The following is a 23,289-nucleotide window of genomic DNA, read 5'->3' on the forward strand; positions in this document are numbered from 1 at the left end:
TTCTTATATGTAGAATGTAAATTTCTTATCATTCTTTTGAAAAGAAGTTTTATGTATTTAACATGGGCTTTCCATAGCCCCCTGAAATGAGGGTACTTTTTTCCGGTATGAAGTTCTGCTTTATTCCTTTGAAAGTGAAATATGAGGCCATGTTTCCTGCAGGAAAATTAATTGTATTTGTAACTCAGTGGCTTTCAGGCATGTGGTCACAGCAAGATGAAGTTCAGAAAATGGTAAATGGCACCTGTAAGAAAAAGTTCAAAAGGAAAAGATTTTTGGAATAACAGTAGTTGGCAAACTATGTAAGATAACGTTTAACACTATTGAAATGGACAGACTTTGAAGGATAAGTATCAGCGATGTGACAGGAGCTCTGTGGATGTTTTATCTCTGACTTCAAACTTCTACTTGACTGCTAATTCTTTCTTTTTATAATATGAATAATAAAATGTGACTCCATTTTAGCAATAAAGTTTTCTTCTATAATATCAATACATATACCTTTAGCGTAATGTTAGTTTTAAAGGAGAAGAATGAAATAATTCAGAAGGTAACAATATTTACAATATGACATTTTGGTTATAAAATGGCAGTCCAATGCAGAACCCAAATAATTAATTTGATTGAAAACGAACAACCAGTGTTAAACTCCAAAGTAGAAAATTCTAAATCTGTTTCTGATTCTCAGAAAGGAATTGCAGAAACTTCCAATTCAATTAAAGTTTTCAAAACATTCTCTTTAGTGGATCTTCGAAGCGATGAAGGTAAGCATCTAAATACAGAACAACCTATTAAACTAAATTGCTTGCTGCAAGAATTCAAGAGTTGCTTTGAACCAAGAGAACAAAGTAGAGGTTCCAGGGTTTATAACGAGGAAAAAAATTAAATAATTAATGGTGATGAGTTTTTATCCTTGTCTAGAAATTGCAAAAAGTTTAAATGAAATAAGAAATGGAAGATGGAGTTTTTAATGCCCGTACCTTGTGCAGTAAAAGGAAAAAAAAACAACAACTGTAAAATAGATTTTAAAACTAAAGGGGAATCTGATGTCGGATTTCTTTTCTAAATAATATATAGCGCAAAATATTTTTTTAAAATGCCATCATTATACTTTACATTTAAAATAACTTATTTATTTACTGTACTAAGATCCTCATTTTTAGAGTATGTAAGCAATTTTTGTTTTATTGTGTGGTTATGTCTATCTTAATCTCTCCTGATTTAACAGATTTCGTATACAGTTAGTGATGGATTTATGGTGTGGAGGAGCCACCAGAGTTTTTTTTTTTTTTTTTTTTTTTGGCTTCTTATCTTAAAATTCAGAATATGTTTACTATTTGGAAATTATCAGACGTTCTCTTGAAACACTAATCTCCTCTCAGATATGATTCTCATGATTCTGTTAATCCATATCATCCTAAGATGCAGAATATGTTTACTATTCTTTGGAAATATCGAGAGGCTTCTTGAAACACGAGTCTCTTTTCATTTCCGATTCTCGCAACTCTATTAACCCATATCATCGGATACCAAGCGATTCGTCAAGTCCTTATTTAGCTGTGTTTGACTATTAATAATGAGACAGTAATGCTTATTTACATAAATATGAAAACAAAAATTATCAAAACGTGCAATTTTTATATATTCATGTTCATAGGGCTATCTAAAAGTCTGTAATAATTTTAGAAATTTATAAAAAATCAAATGAGTAGGTTTATCACAGAGTAATTAAAAACTGAATTACCTGGTGGCTCTTTGGGGAGACTAGTTACTTATTTAACGAAATGTAAGAATTTAGAATTTTTTTACATTCCGAAATTGCTGATTCAGGAAGGAGTTTTTCAAAACTCCTTCCTGTTGAACCTTGAAACTTCAAAGTTTTTAACTGTTTTAAAATAGTTCAAGAATATTAAACAGATCAAGCAAAAATATTTACACAGAATAAAATTTTATCTCCAGTCAATACAGCTGAGATAATTCAAAACTGAATAACTTTTTCAGAATTTTTATATCAGGGTGATCAGGAAATGATGCAGAATTTTGACTTGTCAAATTTCAAGTGCATAGAAGTAATTCCACAATCAAAGTTTTTATAGATTATGCCTTCCTTTCCCAGCTACATTTAATTGAAAATTTATTAATTTATTATAAATTTACCATTTTATTAGTAAGTAATGTCATATGATAAGTTGCATATTCTCTATATATGGTATACAGTAAGGTGACCAGATTTCAAAGTTCGGAATTCAGGAAGCTATGTATATATAATTTTTTAAATATTTTTTTACAAATATATTATATTACTATTATTGTTATTGTGGTGAAGGCGGGTGTGTAGGCCAATATGTATATATATAAAATATATAAATATGTATCAAAATAAAAAACTTTTTATTTTTTAATAGTGATATATAGTATTTTTTAATAAATAAGGAATACATCAAAGCACAGTATTCATTTTTAAGGAAGTAATAAATTTGTAATGCTTCTAAATTATTTTGATGAAGTAGCCCTATGTGTTTCTGAAGCATGAATATTTCTTAGAACATCTTTTTCTTTTTTGATCTTCTTGTAAAAGGTCCATGTAATTTTCTTCAAAATTTCTTTTGGTGATTAACATGCCCTTCAAAAAGTCCACTTTAAGCTGTGTCTTATCACTAGTCCAGAAACTCCTCATAATGCTGAATACTCACTCAGTTGCAGTATTAGTGCCAAGAAGACAAAACAATTCTAAAACATATGAATAAGGAATCTGGATCTGATTAAAATATGCAGTTATTTCCTTTCACCTCTGAGCTGGGTACTTTTTATTTTCTGACCATTACAGTATTTTTTCTTCCAATGTATATTGTTTAAGGTAAACAACATATTCCTCATATATATATATATCAATTTCCAATCATTTATGATTTGGTATTATTTTATTAATTAACAAAAAGGCTGTCCCGGCTTCAAGAAGGGTTTCATTTAATATGATCCAGCTGTACGTGGCCATCTCCTGAAATACTTTTTTGCCCATTTCTCCATATAAAGTAAGAGCAGTCTGTTAAAATGAAACAATAGCTTCTCAAAATTCAATAACTTCATATTGTGAGACATCTCCATTCTCTTCAAGTTTTTCTAGATGTTTGGAATAAAGTTATCTTCTCTCTTGCTCAGTATTGAAGCTTTCAGAGCATCTGTTCAAGCAATTAGATCAAATGCAGATGCAGTTTGATTTTCAGTTGTAATCACTTTATGAAATATTGAAGCCTGGATAGTAATAAAATGTAACCAATTTCTGCCACTCGATTGTGAAAGAATTTTAAAATAAGCATGGGATACTTTTCTTAAGATTGAAACTAAGCCTTTAGTGCTAAAAACATTTGGAGTACCTTTTCAGAGGCGGGAAGTAATGCTAACCATCCTGTTTCTGAATATGCTAGTATCATTGAAAAATCGGTTTCTACGATGTTACAGAAATTCAATATAAGAATTTAAGTATATATAAGAAATAATCGTTTCTATATCAACTGGCAAAACATCAGCTGATGTTCTTATAGTTTTATGGATAATATGCACTGCAGATCCAACTCCAATTAAACAGTGGTTCAGGTTTTGTTTCAGTTTAGCAAATATTTTTCTGTCCATGTCTGTCAGCTCCTCCACAGTTAAAATATGTGTTATTGGCACAAAGACCAATAGCTGTTTCTTTTCAATTATTTGCTTCAAGACAGGTAGTTAAATAATTGCTGACAATATGCGATGTTTCACTACGTAAGAATTTAAATTCTAAAATTTTTACTCCAACTCCATAACTCCAATCTATAAATCTAACAAATATTAAAAAAAGTTTTATTTTTTTGTGATTGGACACATCAGTTAAGACTGAAACAAATGAACATTTTCCCAAAGCTCTTAAAGTCTAAGGCATTCAAACATTTAGTATTATTTCTTTGGCATAGTTTCACGCATATGTAAATTTAGACTCAAATGTCACTTGAAGCAGCTTCAGTATACAATCCATAGACCTAAAGCTACAGTTATGGGAAATAATGTCATATGCAAAAGTACCTTCTACTGCAGCTAATTCCTCTTCCTTATCACCTATTTTCTCCTGTTTGAAGAAAGTCCTCAATGATCAGCTAGATTCAGCAGCAGAGATTAACATTCTGTGTTTATTTATGTGAAGTTTAATATCTATACATCCACCATTGTTTATTCAAAATTTTGAAGAACATGTATTGGCACTGTAGATCAGAATTGCTCATAGTTTTTTCAATAAATGGGTATTCCTTCTGTTCACTAGGTTCTATAGGTTTTCGCCTTTTTTTCTGATTTTGAACTCGTTACTAAAAAAAATCAGTGATCAAAATAAATAATACCGTAATTTTCGGAAGAAAGGCCGCATCAGCGTAAACGCCGCACTCGAGAAAAATGGCGGGAAAAAATTTAAAATTACACAGAAACGCTGCATCAGCGTAAATGCCGCAATAGATTAAATTGCGCGTGACATCGTCGTGGGCCGTATAGATGCAAAAACTCAACCTAAGTCCTGATATATGACATACCAGTTAAGAAAAATGCATGAAATGAAACCATAACTCAAAAATAAATTAAACGTAAGAAATGTATAGCTTCTGTGCCGTTTAGAGACATTTTCAAAAATTTTCCGCTCCCTAATTAAAAACTATCCAACAAGTACTTGTACTCAAACTGATGGGATCTGTATTTGGCAGAATGCCAATAAAAATCCATTCATGCTGAAGGGGAAATACGTCAGAGTTCGTTATTGCGAGGCAGGTGGAGTCATGTCCGCCTTTGAAAAAATTGCAGAAAAGGCAGGGCTGGGGAGAGGATGGGTCCTGGAAGATTCATGGAATGGCAGAGGAGAGAGACTATTCAAACTGATGATAATGTTGATTTGAAAGGGGGAAGAATGTTATTGTTCTGAGATCTCGTTTAAGGTGAATAAGGCATGTAGGTCCGTTCAAGGGAAAGAATGTAAACAAAAATAACGTTCGCAAAAAGCAACTGAGTGGTCTTTTGTGTGGGAACAGCACCAGTCTATGCACAATGACAAGGCCATCCAAACAATGTACAATGACCATCATAGGAAATATTTTATTTTTAGTGCACCTAAACGCTGCATGGGTAGAAACGCCGCACCCGCTGAAAATTTAAGTTTTAAACACGTAAACGCCGCGGCGTTTCTTCCGGAAATTACAGTAAATTAAACTACAGTAAATCATTAGCAAATATGCAACACATCATTGATAATCAAAAAATATGAATCATTGCCAAACTGGAAAAGTTATTACACGTCATTGTTTTAGCAGATTTTTAAAATTTTTTGAACCCTTATTCAAGGTAAATGCTAGATGGAGAATCCCTTGTTTATGCAGCCGATATGATGCACGTTTCTTAACTTATATTCTCATTTTGCAGTCTACACTACTTAAAGCAAATGTATGCATTTAAACTTTTATGTTCTCACTACTGTTCTTTTTTTTTTTACAGCTGATGTAAATTCAGAACCAAAAAACGAGTTGTAAAAAATCGGGACAGGGATTGAAAATTCGGGACTTCCCCGGGAAATTCTGGATGTATGGTCACCTTATTACAGTGATGTCGAACGTATGGCACGTGTGCCACAGTCGGCACGCAGAGCTTCATCAGCCAGCACGCGACCAAAATATTACTTCCTTGATCAATAATCACAATAAAATGATACTATTTAATTTAAATAAGTGTTTTAGTTTGTTCTTGAACGTTTCACTTACTTATCGCATAATGCCACCGGCATAGGGCCCAAGCCTAGATATAAGATTTTCATATGTCACCATAGAAATGATATACATATTTATTGACCCAGTTTAAGACGTTTCAATTGTTTGTGCCAATCATATTACTTGCTACATGGCGAAGAATACGACAAAGTTGAAGCAGCTAATGTTTACTAAACAAATTCAAATATATTGCAGACTGCCAGTGAGTTTTAATACTTTCATTGTTAAATAGATTCCAGTTTTCAGATCTAAGCATGAGGTAACTTATGAATAATTCTGATTTAATAGCTTAAATGGAATGGCATGCGGCTATTACATTTGGGGCACGTGGCCCCAGAAAGGTTCGCCACCACTGCCTTAAGCCTGCATGGAAATGCTGCAGAAGCCCAGTCGGAAGAATTTTTCAGTAATCCAGGTATTGTTAGTGAATGTCGGTAAAGGTTTAAGAAGTTTCAAAGGGGAAATTTTTTATCATGCCTCACCAGTAAAGAAATAAGAGCTTCATTGTGCGCAATCAACAGCTGTATATCACTTTAAAATAAATCGGAATGTTTTTTCATGCTGATTCTGTCATTCCACATTGAACTTAAGTTGGTAAACATCAGCACCATATATCACTTTGAACTTCTCAGTTGATAAGAAATTAAATAAATCCTTTTCTAAGGTAGAATATGACTGGAGATGAAAAAGGCTTCTTTGTGTTAATGTTACTGGGAAAAGATTGTGATTCATTGAGCCCAAAAGAGGAGTCAGTTCTCATAGTAAAACCAGGACTGCATCTAAACAAGGTTTTGCAGTGACTGTAGAAATGATTTATTTTGAAATGCTAGAAATTAACCAGTCCTGTAAGACAGACATCTGTAGCCATGATTTAAATAATTTGAAATGAACTTTATCCACCAGGCGACATTCATTATTTGACAGATCTGATGTAATTGTTCAACAGAACAGGAAATGTGAACTCATATGTTCCAAAAGTACTTAAAGATATAATAATTGTAAATTTATCCATCCACCTATTGGAAATCTTACCAAATTCTTACTGCCATAATTACATGTGTTAGACAACTGTGGCCTTTTTTTTTTTTTTTTTTTTTTTTTTTTTTTTGTGGGCAGATGGGTTGAAACTTCTTTAATAAACATGAGGTGTAAAATGTAATAAATGAATATTTTGAAGCAAACTTACTTTTCTGTCTTGTTTCCAATTATACATATTACTGTAAAAGCCCAAAGTCTGGTAAATCCTAGCTTTTACCAAAGTGGCTTCATAAAAGTCCGAAGTATGCTTTAATATGATATACCATTTTGGACTTTTACCAAGCCTCTGAGGTAAAACCTAAGAGCTACCAACGCCTTCTAGTAAAAGCCCGAAACGAGGGATTACTTATGAAAGGATTTTCCATTCTCAGATACATTGTATACAGTGTATCAAAAATCAAGTTAAAACACACTTTAACTTTTTAATTGATAATATAAATTGTAAAACTGATCAAAATAAGGTATGATTTAAGATTATGTTAGTAAAACTATCTTACAATTATTTTTCAAAGAGTTACAATAAATGAAAAAAATGCAATATTTATGCCATTTCACAAATAAGATGTCATGTGAAGAAACTGAATTAATGCATAGTTCTTTCGGTAGCTACTGAGGAGATTTCAATAATTTTTAAAAATAATTTTGGCAATAGTTAAAAAAATTGAATTGATAGCTTAGGAAAAAATTAACAAAAATTATGAAATTTGAAAAATAAGAAAAATGCAGTATGTTTTTCTTTAATACATGTAGTACTTCTTACTACCTGTCACAACAAGTTTGACTGTTATGGCATTTTGAATTGCAAAGTCGATCAGCTGATTTGCACAAACACATCTTCGTAGTACACTTGTTTGAACTGTCTGTTCCTAAAGAAGAGTTCGTTTCCGAGTTAGCTGACTAAAAGGTTTGTACTGCAAAGCGGATAAAGATGTGTAAGGAAGGTCAGTTGACTGACACGAAACACGTCATCCTTATATTCCAAACCCTATGCGATGCTTCCAGTGCCAGCGTTTTGGCCATTCCAAGATGTCCTGTCGTGGGAACCTGACGTGCACTCTGTGTTCATCGGTTGGCCACGATAGCTATAATTGCCCCGCTGGGGCACTGTGTATAAATTGCAATGGCTACCATCCAGCATTTTCTCGTTCATGTGCAAAATGGAAAACAGAAAAGGAAGCATGGATGGCAAAAGTAACTAGGAACATCTCATATGCTGAAGCCAGAAACTAGTTCAAAGCACGCAGCTTTAATCAAACAAATCATATGCCAGTGCCGTTACATAAACGCCTACCATTGCCACCCAAACTTCAATAAGTACACAGACTCCACCAAATAAAACCCAGCAGACTGCAAGCAAGAAAAAGGAAAATCCAACACATGTCATACAAAATAAAAGAAATAGTTATTTCAAGCAAACCAAAAAATATTCCTACAAAAATAGAAGCCCTGGCAATAGTTCTCTAGATGAAATGATCTCTGAATCTGTTGATTCAGATAGTATGAAAGTGGAGGAGGGACTGGAAGTCCCTAAACATCTGCTTCTGCGCAAAACTAAAAAGCAACACAGAAAGAACAAACATCAATTGTAATGGCCACCCTCGCCTCATGAAACTGTCACGGTTTCCACCGAAATTTCCTTAACATCAAAGCTATGATCAATGCGTATCATCCTGTGTACTTGGCAATACAAGAGTCAAATTTGAAACCAGATCAACATGCAAATCGTCAGAGGTTTTCTTTTGTCAAGAAGGGTAACCTTGTAGATAAGCGTGCCAGTGGAGGTATAGGTCTCCTCACCTCACTGGACTATCCATCAAGTTCATTTCCTTTGACGACATCCCTCCAAGTTGTCGCTGTACAGGTAAATTTTCATGTTTTGTTTCAGTCGTTTCTGTTTATTTGCCTCCTAATGAGCACATTGATCAGCGGGATTTAAATGACCTTGTGACGCAGCTGCCTGAGCCTTTTATCATAATGGGAGATTTTAATGGCCATAGTACGCTGTGGGGAAGTAAAGACACCAATTCACAAGGAAGACAAATTGAACAGACAATTGAAGATCATTTTCTTTGTCTTCTGAATAATTGGCAAGATACATACTTCCATGAACCAACAAGGACTTTCCATGCTCTTGATCTAGCCATCTGTTCACCATCTCTATTAACATTTTGTATTTTTAGTTTTGGAAGTGATCTTTACAACAGCGATCATTATCCCATTCTTTTATCTCTTGCATGAAGAGGAGCAAACCCCATGCCGAGTCTCCCACGGTTTATACTGCATAGGACAGAATGGGAACTCTTCTCTTCCTTTGCAGAGCTCACAGAGAAAATGGTAGAAGATGTGCTCATCGATGATGCAGGGAAAGCGGTTACAAATGTTATTACTCAGGCAGCTATACTCTCCATCCCTAGAACATCAGGAAAAATACTAAAATATTTGAAACCGTGGTGGAATCGTGACTGTCATGAAGCACTGAAAAAACAGAATAAAGCATGGGGAATTTTTTGTAGATACTCTGCAAAACCTCGTAGCATTTAAAAGAGCCAAAGCAAATCCACGAAAAGTAAGAAGGCAGAGCCAGAGGAATTCTTGGATTTCATATTGTGTCATCAATAACATCCTCTATGTCTAGTAAGTGGGTTTGGGAAAGAGTTAGAAAAGCATGCAGAATATATAAAGACCAATCACTTTCCTTTTGGGAAAAGATGGCTGAGTGATTAGCTCCATGGAAAAAATTGCGAATACTGTTGGTGAGACATTTGCTGCCGTTTCTTCCAGTAGAAACTATTCACTTGCATTTCTGTCTATCAAGCAGCACTCTGAAATAAATCCCACCGCATTCAACTCTTCCATATCTGAGCCGTATAATAGAGACTACTATGCTTGAATTAAGGAGGGCTTTGTTGCAGACACATACGTCTTCTCCTGGTCTTGATGGCATGAATTACGAAATGCTGAAACATGTATCCTATAAGTCATTGAATGCCCTTCTCATTCTTTACAATAGAGTATGGAAGGAGCATACTTTTCCCAGTGCATGGAGGAGAGCTGATGTAATTCCTATTGCTAGGCCAGGGGAAGATCCAAGGAATCCCTTCAACTATCAGCCAATTGCCCTTACGAGTTGCATATGCAAGCTGTTTGAAAAACTAGTAAACAGCTGCCTAGTCTACTTCTTGGAAAAAAATAATGTTATATCACCTTATCAAAACGATTTTCAAAAAGGGAGAACAACCGTAGATAACATCCTCTTAGAGACATCCATTCGAAAAGCTTTTGTATGAAAAAGTCATCTTGTCTTAGTATTCTTTTACATTGAGAAAGCTTATGATAAGGCATGGAGATACGGTATACTTCGGGATCTTCACGAGAGTGGCTTTCACGGCAGCTTACCAATTTTCATTCAGAATTTCTTGAACACTAGAACTTTTTAAGCAAGGATTGGCTCTGTTTTGTCGGATGTTTTTGAACAGGAAGAGGGTGTGCCTCAAGGCTGTGTGCTTAGTGTAACTCTGTATTAAAAGAACTTTCTCCCACCATCTTGGGATCTCTATATGTTGATGATCTACAGATTAGCTATCAAGGGGCAGGCATGAGAGATACGTAGAGAGACAATTGCAAATGGCTCTGAATAAGATCCAAGAATTGTCAGACAAACAGGGATTTACATTTTCAAAACAGAAAACTTTGTGAGTGCACTTTTGTAGGAAGCGAGTTCTCCATCCTGAGCCATCGTTATATCTGAATGGTACAATTATTCCAGTTGCGCCTGAAGTAAAATTTTTAAGAGTGACCGTTCGACCGAAAATTGACTTTCCTTTCTCATGTTTAAACCTGAGAAAGAAGTGTTTAAAAACACTAAATATTTTAAAAGTGTTGCCAAACACCTCCTGGGGTGCAGAGCGTTGCTCTATGCTTCACATTTACAGAGTGCTTGTCTGCTCTAGACTGGACTATGGCTCAGTTCTTTACGGATCTGCTCGGTCATCAATATTGTTAAAACTAGATCCTGTTCACCATCAAGCTCTGCGGATTTGTTCAGGACTTCTCCTGTCCAGAGCCTGTATGTTGACTCTAACGAACCATCACTTTATCTGAGGCATGAGCAGTTTTCCCTTTTGCAATATTTTAATATTCTATCGCAACCTGAACACCCTAGTAAGCTGTGCTTACTTGATAATGTGTGTAGCACTTTATTTGGAACACATCCATCCTGTGTGCCTACCTTTTCCTTAAGAGTTTGCCCTGTCATTGAGGAGCTTTCCCTCTCTGATATGTGCCCCCAAGCAGTGCAGAATTTTGAAATCCCACCTTGTGAAAATGTACAAATTCAGCTTCTTGATGTTTTCAACCATCACGTGAAGGGAAGCACTAACGACATCGTTTACAGAAAACTCTTTGATGAGCACAGGCATAAATATAGCAGTTATCTTCCAGTATAATCAGATGGATCCAAGTCAGATGTTCGTGTTAGGCTGGCATTTGTAATTGAAGATCACATAGAGGGGAGACGTTTGCATGCTTTCTCAGTCTTAACATCTGAACTAACTGCAATCTATTATGGTCTTTTGTACATCTCAAAGCTCTGCCACAAGAAATTCATTCTGTATACAGACTCCGTATAGTGCTCTAAAAGCGTTGGAAGCTTTTTCCGACACTCAGAATGCTGTAATAGTAGATGTTCTGAAGATACATATAAACTTAGCGAGTCGTGGAAATGAAATCCTGTACTGCTGGGTTCTTGGACATGCAGGAATAAAGGGAAATGAGCTGGCAGATGTCACAGCGAAATCTGCTGTTGAACTGTCCAATCGCCTTATCCCTTTCAGTGATATCTGTTATGTCATCAAAGGAAAGATCTGCAAAAAATGGCAGCAACTTTGGGATGTTCAAGTTGACAACAAGCTGAGAAGTGTAAAGACTAGAATTGAGCGTTGGGATTTTAATAGAAGTCAAAAGGAGGAAGTTCTTCTGGCTCGCCTCAGGATTGGTCACACTATAGTGACACATAACTATCTGGTCGCCGCTTTTTCGGATGGCCCAAACTTTCCTTTTACTATCGATCGGCAGACGTATGTCATCGATAATGAAATAGCCATTGTTTATTGATTACGAAGGTTTTAATGTTTTGTATTCGTGTATGAACTTTGTCAGAAGGAAAATGAATATCGCGAAACCTTGCAATTTAAAAGAATACTTTGCAGACACAAGGTAGAAACTGTCAAAAAAATTTGCTTACTATAGAAAATCATTCGATGATAAGAGTATGTTATGTATGATACAAGTTATGAAAGTAAATGTAAAGATAATGTATGTATGTGAAGTAAATAAATTCGTCTAGAACGTAAACGCTTTATTTGGTTATCTAGTTTAAAGTTTGGCCATTTTGTTCTATTTGTTCTTAAGTACTTATCAACATAAATTTTTATTAATTTTATTGCCTAATATCTAGTTGATGGTTCAAGATCTGGTCCAAGTTTAAAAAAAAAAAAAAAAAAGTTTATAGACGTTCATATTCATTAATTTTGTTGCATAATGTGTAATAGAGTTCTGTTTGATTTTTATTTGGTTTCATTGTCAGCTATTGCATACTTTTTTTTTTAAATAGCTGATGCTTTACAAAACATTCCATACTATATTAAACATTAAACAGGGTATACTGTGTTAGATTTGAAAATTGTTATTGTTTCTTCAGAAACTCAACAATTGCCTCAATGACTACTGTATTTTTCATCTTGTCTTATTGTATAATTGCAATCTGTTGATTTAAAATGTAATAATTTAACAGTCAGTGTGTAAAGAAAATTCATTCTTTAGTTTTATCATGAACAACGTTTTTCAAAATAATCTTATAATTAAACACAACCAATTCAAAAATATATTCTATTTAAGTTAATAGTTCACCATAAAGTTACATGCATTGAAATATCAGGAAATTATAATAATGAAGATATTGACACTTTCGGAAAACAGGAAAGTTTTCTGAAGTGTATTTATTTCTTTAGTGATGTATAAGTCAATGCTACTTAGCTTGTATAATATTACATTACTGTCTATTTTGACTGGCGCCAGTAGACTAGCAGATAAGATAGCTGCATGGGAATTTTCCTGTTTCTCCTCATGTATTATGTGAATACAAGTCAATTTCTCATAGAAATACCTTCTCGAAGGCATCCCTTTACCTAAGGTACATAGCTCTTATTGTACGTTACCTTGTTTTGTGTAACTTAGCATAGCCATCAACACCTTAATAATTTTAATACATTTTTTTTTTTCCTACCATATTACTACAACAAATTTCGCAGGATGCACCAAACTGTGTCAACCATGTGTATGTGCATATAACAATTCTTCAGTTTTTAATAAGCAACCCCATTTTTATGTTTTTATTTTCCTTTTTTTTGTATGTATTTGTCCAAGTTACAATGATTTTTATAACATTTTTATTTTTATAACAAATCATTTATAAACAAATCATGCTTTTTTAAATGTGAAATTAATTTTAAAATATGCACTTGTGGAATTTGTCTGCAATGGATGAAATAGTAGTATGAATAAAATTCTAAAAAATAAAGCTGTATCAAATTATAAAGTTACAGAAGAATGGAATTTGCTATGTTAGTTGAATTTAAATAACCCGGAATCTTTCTCCCTTCGCTGTTGCTATCCTGCAAACAAAAACTTGCTTGTAACAAGGTTTATTGATTGATTGGTACAGACTTTAATGGCATATTTTTTACCAAATGAATCTAAAGCAAACCAGTATGAAGTGTACTTTTACAGGTTAACTTGTTTTCAAATTAGGAACTCTGTAAAAGGGATCATCCAGCTGTACTGACACTGCATGTCCTTTCTCATATCTAGTTATTTGGTTGTAACAGGCAGTTAAGATAAAAACACTTGTAACACTGCTTAATTTTTATGTATGGTAGCCATTTTTCTACTACGACATTTTTCCACTACTTTTTTTCCACTGTAAACTTGGTTTAGAAAGTTATTTACCAAGATTTTGGGATGTTGTATAGAAATATCATATGGAACATCTGCAGTCAAATGTATTGTTACAGAAGAGAGTATATCCTCTTACTGAATCTTTTCGTGCACTTATTGTTTGATTTAATATTTCCAGTATAGTGGAATGACCATCGTGAAACATAGTGTCCTGTAGCTCTTTCATATAATTCCATTCAGATATTCACACTATTATTTTAGTAAGTTAATGCAGAAGACAATACATATTTACATCTATTTCTGATACTTCCAATTTTAAGGAAAAATCATGGAGTCTATACTGTTGCATAGAAGATGTTAAAAAAATACTTAACGGAGTTTCACATTATTCATGCAACAAAGAAGCTGAGGTTTATTGCATTTTTAACAATATGTTAAAATTCATACAAGCATTTATATCTTTTATCATAGATGTAAATCAATGACCAGTTCCTAAAGTATTGAAAGTTAAAAGTCAAGGAAAAAATTCCGAGTTCATAGTGCCAAAGCATTTTGTTAATAATGATAAAATTCAATTAAAAAAATGATTACTAATGTTATTATGTAGAACTGATGCTAAAATTCTATATTAGAAACAAGTATCCATTAATTGTGTTAGGTAGAATTAAAGAATAAACGGTTGGGCAGAAATTTATTAAATGCATAAAACATAACAAAAGCCAGGACTGTATTTATTCATCCATTTCAAAAATTGTGGCTTTTCTATCCAACTGTCTTCAAATCTGTGAATTCAGGAAAAACTCTAAAATTGTAATTTTTTAGAGAGAAGCATTCCCATCCTCAGAAAAATAAATGTTAAAAAAGAATTGAAATATAAAATTTGTGCATTTTATGCAGAAAGTGAAAAGAAAATCATTATTTCATTATAATTTTAATCATAAAAACAGATCTGCTTAATATTGTTTTTTTTTTGTAACAATAACAATAGAATAAAAAATATTTCTTTATTTTAAGTATGTTCAGTGATATTAAAAATAGTTTTAAATTTTGATTTTGACTTGAAGATGCTGCAGAGGAGTTGCATGAGATCTAAAATTTCTCTGAAACATAGTTTGAATACCTTCAAACTACTTGAAAACTTCAAATTATGTGAAAAATGTAAATGTAAACAGCAGTGATTAAAAAGTTTTAATGACCAAAATATTTTAATTCCATCAGATTATTTGTTTATTTTGAAGAAGACACTGTAGAGACATTAGGATTTTTTTGGAAGCTGAGAAACGTGAAAAACGAGCAATGCCCTCTCCACGACTCGAACCATGGACCTTTCGAATATGTGCCGAGTGTGCTGATTATGTAGACATGCTACGAAGGCAAGAGAAATACCTTATAACACAATCCCATAATGAGATCATAAATATAAGATAAAATTTTTATTCTTTTAGAAAATTAAAAAGAAAAAAGAAATCATATTGCATATATACAAGCCTATACCATAAATTGTAACATATATAAAATTCTTAGATTATCTAATGGGAAAAAAAAGTAATAAATGTAAATATTTCAATAAATGAATGGATAAAAAATGGCCTTAAACAATCTCATGTTTAAATTACTTAGAGAAATTAATGCCAACAAAAACATTATTATTGAAGCAAATGTAGATAAACACAAATTGCCTAATGTATTTAATTTGAATATCTGTTTTGGAACGAAAGTAAACAACCTTAATGTGCTTAATAACTCAGATTTGTAATGCATATATTTTTATTTCCAATGGTAGACATAATTATATATATATGTACACACTATCAAATACACATACACAAAAATATGTTGCACACTAAATAACAAACAGAGAATAAGGAAGCCTATTTAGTGCTTGAACATACTATTTAGTGCCTTCCAGTAATAGCCACAGAGATCCTGTACAAAGCTATGAATTTCACAGGTGGTGGAGGTTGTATCTTGGGCCTTTATTACAAAGCTGATACAGAATTTTCAAATAGAAAGGTTTCGCTGAATAATGACCGGGTAAAAGATAAATTATTATGATGGAATTAGGCTTTGGGTATCGGAAATGGACATGTAGTTGAAGAACGAAAGCTTGCTTTAAATTACAGAGATTTCTAATACGTTAATTTAATATATTTTTAAAAATATTTCAATAATATAATACTTTTCTAATATATTTATTTTATTATCCAAAATTATTTTCTAATTAACAGAAAGGTACGGTGTAAGTTTCAGTGATCAATTGTCAGAAAGGCTTCTTCTGGATGGCTTAATAATAATAATACAAGGAAATAAGCTTATTTTACACATGCCTTATGGCATAAGAAAAGGAACTTCTGAAGTATATTAAAAACTAAAAAGATGTACATATACCATAGAAATGATTTTTAACTTTAAACAAAATTACTGGTTATCGTTTCGGAAACAAAATTCAATACTTGCCCAAAGTAAGTCCAACTTGTGAAAGATTTTTTGCCAAACTGCAAATCATTGTGTAAGGAGGAAAATTTCCAATAGCCATTTTGAAATTTTTAATAATATGACTATAAATCATAAGATACTACTTTTTGATCAGTAACATGGGTTGTTTGAACTAACTAAGAAAAAACTTTAAATTGCATCAGTATTATAATGAGCTAATAAATTTTAAATCACAAAATACAATGAACTGTCTGTAAGACAGCCAGACACAGCTGCTATAAAAATTTTTCTATGGAAGTGGTTGTCTTAGGGAGGGGATAATTAATACCAATGTTATTTATGTTGTTAAATTACCACTTTTGTCGTCCTGGTACTGTTCTCTGTCTATACATTTTGAACCTGAAATAATGCATTCAGCACGGCATGCACACTGGGTGGGAAAGAGAAGAAACTGGAGAGTATGGTTAAATGATAAAAACCAAATCCTTAATAATACTATTGACAGAAAGAGAGCAAAATGCAAATAAGAAACAAATTTCCTTAAAAGCTAACAATGAAGAGTGATTAAAATTAGAATCAATGGTTAAAACCATGGGATTTTTATTGATATAAAACATCAAATGCCAAATGAAGTGGTTCCCCCCCCCACCCCAGTATAATTTTTTGATGTGGGGAAATGCAAAACATGATTTTTTTGACTAGCAATCGTAGGTAATGCAGAATTTATGAATTTCTTTTCTTTGAACATAATTTTGTGTTGTTCAGTACAAAATTTAGGACACGCATCTCTGCTGTTTGTAGGAAACTTAAAAAAGAACTCTGTGAACATAATAATAATAAAAAAAAAAAAAAAAAAAAATACGGATCATTGAAATAAATAAAAATTCAGATTCTTTTCTTGTGTTCTAACATATGTAATTATTACTTCAGTAGGTTCTAATATTTATTTTATAATCATGCATTATTACTACTTAGGCAACAATACAGACATATATAAATTTTCACTATTTTTTACTGTCATTACATGCACAATTGCTGTTTTTTATTAACAAGAGAATTGAACGAAGCATATCAATACTTTCGTATCAGCAATATGAGTAAGTTTTTGTTTATTAAGACTTTTAAAGTTCTCACGATAAATTAATTCGAATAATGGAAATAATTGACTGTAGCATAGAGATTTATTCGTACTGCGTCCACTCTCGTATACAGCAAGGGAAAAAAAAAATACATATGAAGAGAGTCCCTTATCCAATTCGGCAAGATTTTCCATATGCAACCTTACCACAATTCTGCATAAAACGTAAACAAAGTATCGAGACATCGTAATCGATTACAAAGTGCAAAGCTATCAGCTATTCGTCATCGATGGGGAAAGGAAAGCTTGGCCCAGCCGAAAAAGCGGCGACCTAACTATCTTCTGAAAGTTGAAAATGAGCCTATTTGTTTAAATTGTAATGTTTATTTAGCTGTCCTGTTATATTTTAATTGAGTGTCCAAGTTTTAATAATCTTCGTCAGAAATATTTTAATAGCTGTGACTTACCTCTCGACCGTTTAATCGGAAGAGAGGTCAATTGTAATTTATTTTATTATTTAAAAAGAGACTGACTTTTATTATCTAATGTAATCTGTTTTGAAGATTGTTTATTGTATTTTAATGTGTGCTTTTACCTTGTTTTTATATGACTTCATCCTCTGGATTATGTAAGCGATTTCAAAGCATCATTCATTCATGATTTCGTCTAGCTCGTGTTTGGCGCATTATAATCATTTTTGGTTTTGGGCCTAAAAATCTCACTCACTCTTTAAATTATCCAGCTGCTGACAATACACCAAATTGAGCTTTTCTATCGGTTTTAAAAGCTCATAATGCATTGGTCCTCGAATGTCCCACCATATATGCAACGTTCTGTTATTTAGAGTCAAATTTGGTTTAGAGGTGGAAGGGCTAAGTTTTCTTGCTTCATAATATGCCCTTTTCCTTGCGATGTTTTCGTAGGTAATTCACGTTTCATCTCCAGTTATCATCCGGTTCAAGAAAGGCTCGATTTTGTTCCAAGCAAGCAGAGATATGCATATGACGACTCAATCATCCAAATTCTTCTGTCTTAATTCATGTGGCAACTATCTTGAATATTTTGACACACTAATCCTATCTTCCAAATGTGGTCCAAAATGGTTTGCTGAGCTGAATTAAGCCTTTTTGTTATCTTCAGTGTTCTCAGAAAAGTATGTTACTCCAACATGGTCTTAACAACATCGTCGTCGAGCAAAAATGGCCACTCAGGTCGTGGCTTATGAGAAAGATCAAAATCACCTGTTTAAAATTTTTCAAACCATCCTCTGCATGTCCTATCAGAAACTGTACCTTCACCAAACACTTTCAGTAAATTTCTACATGCCTCTGTAGCATTTCTTCCTTGTTGAAATTCGTGTAAAATACAGTGGCGTAAATCATTTTTATCAGTAGCCGTGGATACACTATCGCTTAACACTTAAGACTAACGTAAATCAACTTTGTTTTAGTTAATTTTCTATGTTAGTATGTAAACATTAAGCAATAAAAAGAGAGAGAGAGAGCCGAACATGCGCCAAATAAACATGTGCTTACATGTCAAAAATTGTCGTCATAGAAACGGACAGAACTTTCTGGTTGACTGAATATAAAAACAGAATACATTTCATCAGTGACAAACAACAGCTTTTACTTATTTATTTTTACTTACAAGTAGTAGTTAATGTTTATTTATTAATTATTTTTCTAGCTTAAATTCCATTTATACTTCACCTTCCTTTACCCCAACAACAACATATGAATAGCATTGTACTATATATCCTAGCTTTAATTTCTGAGAGAATGAAAATTGGTTTTTGTGACGCCAGCCCTTTAAAGATTCAGAATTTTTCTATCTTCATTCTTTCAACAGTATTGATTCACTTGCAATTAATTACTTTATGCATATCCCCAGCCCTACCCCTTTTAAAGGACATAAAAGCAAAAATGAATAGTGTTTATATTGCTAGTTTCAATTGGTTCTCTGGAGGTTCATGCAACTGAAAATTTTAGTTTCTGTAGTTTGGCAACTAGTGTCTCAGTGAAAGCAAACTGTGGCTGTATACTTTCTGAAAACTTTGAATTTGACATTCTTTTGACCGTATTCAAAATAACGAGTTTCTAGGAATTACTTTTTTTGTTTCTTCTCAAGGTATTTCAATTTAAACACTAATTCAACATAAATTTTGTTAGATATTATACTTTCTCTGCCTTTAAAGAAATCTGAAATCTAGTATATTTTGTCAGTTTTAATAATTGCAAGATTATGTGAATTGAGATTACCAAAAAAATCTCTGATCTAGGTACCACACGACGCCTATTCAATTATACACATTTTTTGTTGCATTTTATTCGAAAGTAAGATATGATCCTCCAGTTCTTGAATAAAGTGGACAGTTAAAACAGTTGTTAAAATATTTGTTTTTTTTCCCTCCCAGAAGTATAACAAGGGCATTCAAAATTTAAATAATTGAATGTATTAGTTTTTGTTTAAATTTGATTGCTGATATTATTGTTAAAATTATTAAAGGAATTCAGGTTTTTCACAATTCAGTTTAAATATAAAGTTAAAATATAAGATTGTTTTAAATCCTAAAGATATGTTTATGCTGAAAGAAGTAGTAATGCAATGTTAAAAAAAAAAAAAAAAAAAAATGGGTGTGTGGGCCGTTTTAAGAACATTTTCAGGCCAATTTAATAATCGCAATCCGTTATATATTGTAATAGTTAATACAGTAAAAAGTCTGTAATCCGGACGTCCATTATCCTGAATAATCTATAAACCGGACCTCAAAATCACAAACCTTTTTTTGTATGCTTTACGCTTGCGCGTAATGCGTTTACGCATGCACGTTGGGAGGATGTGTCACCAGATACGTTAAAAAATAAATGCTTGCCATAATTTATGGCCGGCTACCGTATTTCATCGTAATGACGATGAAGATGATAGCCGCGAATTTGAAGGTTTTCGTACATCGCAAACTAAAGGTGAAATTTTCCAGTTATTGGATTTTGTAAAGGAATGTGGAGAAGCGGTAATAAATGAAGATGATATAACAGAAGTTTTTCATTGCGACGACAATGTCCCAATCATCAGTCAATTAACGGACGGCGAAATCTGTAGTATGGTTATACGTCCAGAAAATACCGCTTCCGATTGTGAAGAAAGTGACAGAGAGGTTACTGAAAACGAAAAAATTTCGATTGCCAAGTTAGTCGGTATTCTCGTCACAGCAATTACAGGACTTGAACAATGGAACTTTGTAACTGAACAAGAAATTATGTCTGTTTATAGAATTAAAGAGAAAGTATTCGCACAAAAAACGAAGCGACTTAAACAACTTACATTGAAAGAAGTGTTTAATAAAGTAAACAAATAAATATTAAGCTTTTTTTTGTGTAAATTTTGATACCCTTTAGATCATAATTGCTCTTTATTTCATAAATTATGGTTTCATATTTTTAATTGTATCATTTCTGCATGCCATCTTACCAGACTTAAATTGATGATCTATAATCCGGAAAAACCCCTAATCCGTAATCGCCGAAGTCCCGACAACTCCGGATTACGGACTTTGTACTGTATATGTAATACAGTACAGAGTCCAAAATCCGGACTGGTCGGGACTTCGGCGATTCTGGATTAGGGATTTTGCGGATTATGGATCATCAATTTAAATCTGGTAAGATGGCATGCTGAAATTTTACAATAAAAAATATGAAATTGTATTTTATGAAATAAAAAACAATTATGATCTAAAGGGTATCAAAATTGAAAAAGGAATGCTTAATATTTTTTGGTTTACTTTATTAAACATTTCTTTCAATGTAAGCTGTTTAAGATGCTTCCACAAAAAATTCAAAAAGTTCCTTTTTCTTTTTTCTTGTGTTATATACAGTGGACTTTCCATTGCCATACTTCTCGCATAATTTTGAGACAGATATGCCTTTATCCATTTTTTGCAGCAATTCCATTTTTTGTTTAATGGACATCGAAACATGGTTTTGCTTTGTAGATCCTTTGGCAACTTCAGAATTGGAAACTCTTTTCGACATAATCGAAAGTTCAAGCTTAGTTTTTGTAAAATTGCCGTAATAATAACAGTTTGCAAAAAATAATAAGCTGGATCGAGTTAGAAGATCAGGGAGCAGCGCAGTCTACTACATTAATTGAAATGCCTTAGAATCTGTAAAGATAATTTTAGTCTAACTTAATAGCATCTGTTATACATTATGTGTATCACAACTTGCTGTGTATCACAAGATTGGCGACGAAAGCCAAGTTGTTTTGCTAAATTTTGTCTTGCTCCTATTGAATACTTGAAGTAAGACTGAATTGTATTAGTTTAGTTATTTACTATACCTATGTTTATTTCTTGTACATGCTTCAAACTAATCCGAGTCCTGAATAAATAAACTCCTACATATACTTAAGGCTTTATATAGGACCCGCGCTCGATGATGCCTCCTGTGCAGTCTCTACGGGTCCTAAATTCTGTTACAAAGTGCTTTCTTAAGTTTTAAATTTTCATCGTGCCTAAACTTTTGATACCAGTGCTTTCCCTAAATCATAAATACTTCTCATCCCTTAATTTTGCCGCTTGGTGCTTCCCCAAATTCCAAAACTTTCGTCTTTTCTAAATTCTGCCTTCCGATGCCGACATATTCTGCTGCCGCTTCTGGGTTTTTGGTGAATAACATATCGGTTAGTCGTGATTAAAATAGCACTAAAGGTAAACTTTTGTCCTATGAGTTTCATTAACAAAATCTGTTTTTAGCATATGAAAAGAAATTTTTGTTGAATTTTTCCTCGTCAACATTTCTTAGAGCATTTACAATCTATAATCATCGCCAAGTGTAATGTTGGCATAAAAGGTTGCCATACTCTTGTTATTTGATTACTAAGTGTAGACATCACAGCATGAGTTATTACTGAAGCTGTCATGGATTGATAAACATGTGGTGATGAAGCAAAGTACACTCATGTCCATAAATTAAGGATAATGCAAAATCAGGCAAAGGAAGAGTTAGGAGCAAAACAAATTTGACTTATTTGTAAAGCTTATTTATTAAACAAAAGGTAAAGAGCAAAAAAAGATGCTATATGTGTGATATTATTAAAAAAATTACGATTTTTTCTCCCTGGAGCAAATTACAAAAAAAACCTATTTACACAAAAAAATATTACATGGTTGGTATGATTGTTAATACATTGTATGTCTCCCAGACGATGCAATACAGTCCGTACAATGCCTAGGCATGCTGAGTATTAAATTATCGATCTGATCTTGGGGGATATTACACCACTCAAAAAGCAATGCTCTCCGAAGTTCCTGTAGACATGTAGGAGGAGGTTGACGGGCTGCAACTCGTCGGCCAAGCATGTCTCACTCGTGCTCTACTGGATTCAAGTCCGGTGAGAATGCTGGCCAGTCCATATGGGTGATATCCTCCGATTCAAGGCATTCGCTTACGATGTTTCCACGGTGAGGACAGGCGTTGTCATCCATAAACAAAAATTGTGCGCCCATGGCACCCTGAAACAAACGTTGTTCCAGAATGACGTCCCGATAGATTTGGCTTGTCATGGTTCCAATTTGAACATGCAGGTCAGTTCTGGAACCCAGAATAATTCCATCCTAAACGAGCACTCCTGCACCACCGTAACGGTGTCGTTCAATGATGTTTTCTTGGTGGTAATGGGTACCTGGAGCTCTCCATATGAATTTTCGGCGAGAATCAGACTGCGAGCTAAACCTGGACTCGTCGAAAAACATCACACAAGCCCACTGTTGCAGTGTCCACAATGCATGCTCTCTACTCCAGGCTAACCGCAGGCGACAGTGAGTTGCAGTAAGTGGAACGCATCTGACAAGTCTACGAGCATATAGACCAATCTGCCCTAAGCGTCTGTACATGGTCTGCCTTGAAATTGTCGTACCAGTGGCTGAAGAGAGCTGACGAGACAGGTCTGAGGCTGTGCTCCGCCTGTTTCTTTTGGCAGTAACTGCCAAATACCGGTCCTCATTCGGCGTTG

The 23,289-nt window shown here is 33.4% G+C and overlaps 1 protein-coding gene across 3 annotated transcripts in view; it reads left to right on the forward strand.

Moving 5' to 3' along the window:
* Positions 1–23,289, forward strand: part of LOC118196336 (neuralized-like protein 2) — a 191,550-nt gene that overhangs the window by 104,032 nt on the left and 64,229 nt on the right. Inside the window, exon 3 of one of the 3 annotated variants that reach the window (XR_004757648.2) lies at positions 5,500–5,729. The exons of the other annotated variants lie outside the window; for them this stretch is intronic. The gene's annotated coding sequence lies outside the window, so the exon portion shown is untranslated. Of the gene's footprint in view, positions 1–5,499; positions 5,730–23,289 lie in introns of those variants that run through there. 3 annotated transcript variants of the gene reach the window in all.

The sequence above is a fragment of the Stegodyphus dumicola genome, chromosome X2, assembly GCF_044657685.1.
Source record: "Stegodyphus dumicola isolate Sdum_Otavi_A_Nest chromosome X2, ASM4465768v1".
Classification (NCBI taxonomy): Eukaryota; Metazoa; Arthropoda; class Arachnida; order Araneae; family Eresidae; genus Stegodyphus; species Stegodyphus dumicola.